Genomic DNA, 6,293 nt, shown 5'->3' with positions numbered 1-6,293 from the left:
AGACTCGATGGGCTGAATGGCCTGATTCTGCTCCTATGTCTTATGGTCTTACGAACAACTCACTGTGCGGAGTCCTTTAAAAAATTCCAGTTACATCTGGTTCCTACCTTTCCCTAATCTATTCTAAGAGCTACATCCTCAAAGAACTCCAACAGATTAAGGGAACGTGACTTTTCTTCAAAAGGTCATATTGTTACTGATCTCCTTACCACCTAAAAGGCCATTCAGTCCATTGCATTTATGCTGCCTGTCGGAGCAAACCCATCAGTCATATTCCTCCATTTATTTCCGTGAAACTTACGCTCTCATCCATGTCATCAACTGGTCCACCTGCTACCCACAATGGGGGCAATTTACAACTCCAATCACCTACTCCCACTGGGGGGCAACTTACAGTCAGCTGTCTCCCATCACCTGCTACCCACACCGGGGGCACTTTACAACTCCAATCACCTACCCCGACCGGGGGCAATTTACAGTCAGCTGTCTCCCATCACCTCCTACCCACACCGGGGGCAATTTACAACTCCAATCACCTACCCCCACCAGGGGCAATTCACAATCATCTGTCTCTAATCACTTACCTACACTGGGACAATTTACAGTATATTGTCTCCCATCACCTACCCCCATTGGGGGCAATTTACAATCATCTGTCTCTAATCACCCACCCACATCGGGGGCAATTTACAGTCAGCTGTCAGTCTGCACATCCAGGGAATGTCAGAGGAAACCCACCAGGTCACAAGGAGAACATGCAAACGCAGATGGAGAATCGTTGGCACAGCAAAGTGATTGCACTAGCCACTACACTACTGCGCTTCCCCTGTAAGCCCCCACCCCTTCCTCAGCCTCCTTCGCTGTAGTCACCCCATCCAGGGAGAACATCATCTAACGTGTCAGACCCCAAGGGACTTCTCAATGAGTCATTTGCCATTGTTCGAAGCAGGTCTTTCCCGGATGAAGACCTGCTTTGCCAGGAAGCAACCTGTGTACCTTTGCTGCTCTCCTCAGTCACCGACTTGTTCAGTCGGGAAACCTGAGAACAATACTCCGGAACATTTCACCTGGTAATATAAATAGGATCTCCAGGTTAAAGATGGCGCTGGTGAATCTCAGCGACTTCTGACTAATAAAACAAGGAAAACAATTAAATACTTCGTTAATCACACTTTTCCTGGCAAACGATGGTTGTAAACAATAGTCTGTAACTTCCCTTTGGTCTTGGAGTCAGTCCGATGTGGCAGAGCTGAGGTGAGGCGAGGCAGAGGGCCCATCACCCAGAGCGAGGACGACCCAAGGTTCAATCGATTTAAGCACCATGCCGAATCAGGAAGGTCAGGTACAGGCCGAATCGAGGCGATGGAGTCCAGGCCCCGGAGCGTAGTGAGGTGATTAAACCCAACAATGATTCAGCCACCAGGACAGATTGAAAAGGTCAGGGTGTCGGGGTCCGAGGCAAAGGCCAGGCCGGTTCAGCTCACTGCTCCACTCTGCACTGAACTAAGGGTCCGTGAACATACAGTCCCTGTGGACTTCAGTTCAGAACGTGATTTGCTTGCGTTTATTGTTTGCATGATTTGATTTTCCTTCTCTGTGCGTTGGGTGTTTGATGGTCTTTTTTTTTAATGGGTTCTTTTGGGTTTCTTTGTTTTGCACACGCCTGTCAGGAGGTGAATCCCAAGGTTGTTTAATGTATCACACACAAAATGCTGGTGGAACGAGGCAGGCCAGGCAGCATCTATAGGAAGAGGTACAGTCGACGTTTCGGGCCGAGACCCTATAGATGCTGCCTGGCCTGCTGCGCTCCACCAACATTTTGCGTGTGTTGCTCGAATTTCCAGCATCTGCAGATTTCCTCATGGTTGTGTAATGTATACATACACAATCATATTTGAATCATACTCCACTGGGGAAAAGAAGAGTCAAGTAATGCAATCCAAGGTGTGCACAATATGACAGAGTTTCTGCCCGAAATGTCGACTTTTCATTCCCCTCCATTGGTGCTGCCTGACCAGCTGAGCTCCGGCCGTCTATTGTGCTTGTGCGTGCGTGCGTGCGTGCGTGCGTGTGCGTACGTGCGTGTGTGTGTGTGTGTGTGTGTGTGTGTGTGTGTGTGTGTGTGTGTGTGTGTGTGTGTGTGTGTGTGTGTGTGTGTGTGTGCGTGCGCGTGTGTGTGTGTGTGTTTGTTTGTGCTCACTATCGCCATCTCCTGGTTGGAACTCGCACTGCAACACCATGAAATTATCCTCCCTGTGGCAGAATGTGGGCAAGTTCCTTTTAAATTTTTTTACAGCTGTGCAGACCAGCCATTGCTCTGAGCAGGCAATTTTTACAGCACCCCACCCAGTCCCAGCGAGGGAGAGGACAGACAGGACAGTGTGTGACCCACAGCCCCACCCAGTCTCAGACAGAGAGAGGACAGTGTGTGACCCACTACCCCACCCCGTCCTAGAGACCATGTCACAACATCCCTCAGGGATGGAAGAATCAGCATTAATGAATCTGTTTGCACCTCTAACCTTAGTTAAACTCTGCGCCAGCCTGGCTTTGTCTCTGAAATATGTTCAAATCTTCTCCGAAGTGAAACGCTTGCAACGAATGATCATTCCAGCCAGCCATGTTTTTCTGGCTTCATGACTGAACTTTCCAAATCCAGCTGTGCTCTCGGTCCCCTCTTCATCAGGCCTCCATCCCAGAGAGGGCTCTGTCCCGAGGTTCCCAATAACCTCCATCGACACTTTGTGCCAGGCTGGATTGGATCAGGTTACTGACAGTGTCTCAGACCATCCCTTCACGAATGATCTAAGCCCCAGCAGCAGCTGTTCTGGGTGACACACAAGACCAGATTGCCACACACTGTGCTCTCCCCCCCTGGGGCTGGGTGGGGATGGAGGGGGGAATCACATACATTTCTCTCCCCGGGGGCACTGGGTGGGGGGACAGGGGGTCACACAGTGTCATTTCCCCTTCTGGGACCTTACAGGACCGTGTGCAACACAGTGAACTCCCCCCCTCCCCACCCACTCCCACTTCCTTCAGTATGACTCTGTCTGACCACTTCTCCACACTTAGAGTTAATAAGAAACTTATGGTCAATATATCTCTACTCTTCCCACACAGAAACAGAATTCAATTTGAGAAGTTCGCCTTTTCCTGCGATCCATGGGTCGGTGAGTGTGGGCAACCGGGACTCCGAGTTCGAAGTCACTTGGCAACCTCAGTGGTAAAGGAGGATCCCACCATTGGGGATCTCAGCCTAACTGTTGTAACCACATTGTGCACGAGGAGAAATATAAACCTTCCCAAGACTTGAAGGGAATTATTAACAGTGCTGGTGGGGCGGTAGCTTCGGTTTAGAACATAGGCCACTTTGACAGGACTGGAGAAAGAAAGCCCTGTGGTACTTTGCCTCCCTGGTGCCAGTGTCAGGGATGCCTCGGGTCAGGTCCACAGAATTCTAAATTGGGAGGCTGAACAGCGGCGACATATTGGTACCAGTGACATGGGGGGTAAAATGGAGGAGGTCCAGAAGAGAGAATACAGTTAGATAGAAAGCTGAAACTCAGGGCCTGCAGGGCAGTAATCTCTGGATTGCTGCCTGTGCTACACACAGTGGGGGTAAGAATAGGATGATTTGACAGATGAATGTGTGACTGAGGAATTGGTGTGGGGGGCAGAGTTTCAGATTTCTGGATCATTGGGATTTCTTCTGGGGAAGGTATGACCCATACAAAAATGACAGGTAACACCTGAACTCAAAGCGGACCAAGATCATTGTCGGGCAGGTTTGCTGGAACTGTTGGGGAGCATCTATGCTAATTTGCCAGGGAGATGGGCACAGCAGTGATTGGGCTGAGGATGGGGCAGTTAGTATACAAGTCAATGCAGTGTGTAGCGAGACTGTGAGGGAGGGCAGGCAGATGATTGGGCAAAATTACATCGAGGGAAATGTAACAAGGAGACAAAATCAAAATGGGTGATGGCTGCTCGACTGAGGTGTTATATTTGAATGCAGAGTAACGTAGATGGTTTCAGAGTGCAGTTTGAGATTAGCAGGCATGACGTTGGGAGCTTCATTGGATTAGATAAGATTCAACTTTATTGTCATTGTGCCGAGTACAGATACAAAACCAATGAAATGCAGTTAGCATCTGACCAGAAATGCAAAGAATAGTGTTATTTACAAAATAACTGCGAATAAAAAGTAAGTGCTACAGCACACAAATATAAAAGTACTGAGACAGTACAATATGGTTGCAATACTGCTTAGCGCTGTGATGAGAGGTTCAGCAGGGTCACAGCCTCAGGGAGGCTCCTGTGCCTGCTGGTGCGGGAGCGGAGGCTCCTGTAGCACCTACCGGATGGGAGGAGAGTAAAAAGTCCATGGTTAGGGTGAGATGCATCCTTGATAATGCTTTTCGTCCTGCCCAGGCAGCGTTTATGGTAGATGTTCTCAATGGTGAGCAATTGGGTGCCGATAATCCACTGGGCAGTTTTCACCACACGCTGGAGTACTTTGCAGTCCGATACAGGACAATTGCCGTACCACACTGAGATACAGTTGGTGAGTATGCTCTCAATGGTACAGCGGTAAAAGTCCGTCAGTATCCTGGGACAGAGGTGAGCTTTCTTGATGCTCTGCTGGAAATAAAGGCGCTGTTGCGCCTTCTTGATCAGGATGGAGGAGTTCAGGGACCAGGTAAGATCCTCAGAAATGTGGACACCAAGGAATTTGAAGCTTGATACATGTTCCACTACAGCTCCGTTGATGTAGATGGGGACGTGAGCGTGGCTCCTAGCATGCCTGAAGTCCACAATGATCTCCTTGGTCTTCTGAGTGTTAAGGCCCAGGTTATTGTCAGCAGGCCACGTGGCCAGGTGCTGGACCTCATCCCCGTAGGCCGTCTCGTCATCCCCTCTGATCAGACCAACCACCGTGTTGTCGTCTGCAAACTTGATTATGGAGTTAGAACCATGTACAGGAAAGCAATCAGAGGTGAAAAGGGAGTACAGAAGAGGGCTCAGCACACAGCCTTGAGGCACGCCGGTGTTCAGGGTGAGAGTGGAGGAGGAGAGGTTGTCTAACTTAACTGATTGGGGTCTATTAGTCAGAAAGTCCGAGGTCCATTTGCAGAGGGATGAGCTGATACCAAGCTGGCGAAGTTTGGTGATCAGCTTGGGGGGGATCACAGTATTGAATGCCGAACTAAAGTCAATGGACAGCATTCTGACGTACGAGCTGGGGCTGTCCAGGTGGGTCAGGGCAGAGTGAAGTGCTGTGGAGATGGCGTCCTCTGTTGACCTGTTGGTGCGATACGCAAATTGATGGGGGTCCAGGGTAGTGGGCAGACAGGATTTCAGATGTGATAGAACCAGTCTCTCAAAGCACTTTGCAATGATGGGGGTGAGTGCAACTGGGCGGAAGTCATTCAGGCCCGTGGCAGTGGAATGCTTCGGCACTGGCACGATGGTGGCAATCTTGAAGCTTGTGGGGAAATCTGCCTGGGCCAGGGACAGATTGAAAATGTCCATGAAGACCCCGGCCAACTGCCCTGCACAGACTCTGAGCACACAGCTAGGTATCCCATCTGGACCAGCTGCCTTCCGTACATTCACCCTGCTCAGGATGGCACAAACATCGGAGGTGGGAAGTGAGAGGGGCAGTTCACCAGGTGGGAGATCCGCTATGAGGGTGACCTCCTTGTTCCCTCTGTCAAAGCGAGCGTAGAAGTAATTGAGCTCATCGAGGAGGGAAGCAGAGCTGGAAGGGAGAACAGAACTAGGTGGTTTGAAGACAAGGCTGAAAGAAGATCATTATTCAGAGTGCAGAGAAGATTCAAGAGGATGTTGCCTGGATTGAGGAGCATGCCTTATGAGAATAGGTTGAACTCGGCCTTTTCTCCCTGGAGCAATGGAGAATGAGAGGTGACCTGACAGAGATGTATAAGGTGATGAGAGGCATTGATCATGTGGATAGCCGAAGGCTTTTTCCCAGGGCTGACATGAGGGGGCATGGTTTTAAGGTGCTTGGAAATAGGCACAGAGAGGATGTTAGGCGTAAATTTTTCACACAGAGTGGTGGGTGCATGGAATGCACTGCCAGTGACGGTGGTGGAGGCAGATACAATAGGGTCTTTTAAGAGACTCTTAGATAGGTACATGGAGCTTAGAAAAATAGAGGGCTATGCGGTAGGGTAATTCTAGGCAGTCTCTAGAGCAGGTTACATGGTCGGCACAACAGTGTGGGCCGAAGGGCCTGTAATGTGCTGTAGATTTCAATGTTCTATGTT

Source organism: Mobula birostris, chromosome 5 (assembly GCF_030028105.1).
Source record: "Mobula birostris isolate sMobBir1 chromosome 5, sMobBir1.hap1, whole genome shotgun sequence".
Taxonomy (NCBI): Eukaryota; Metazoa; Chordata; class Chondrichthyes; order Myliobatiformes; family Myliobatidae; genus Mobula; species Mobula birostris.
The sequence above is the reverse complement of the archived record's forward strand: the minus strand, read 5'-3'. Positions refer to the sequence as shown.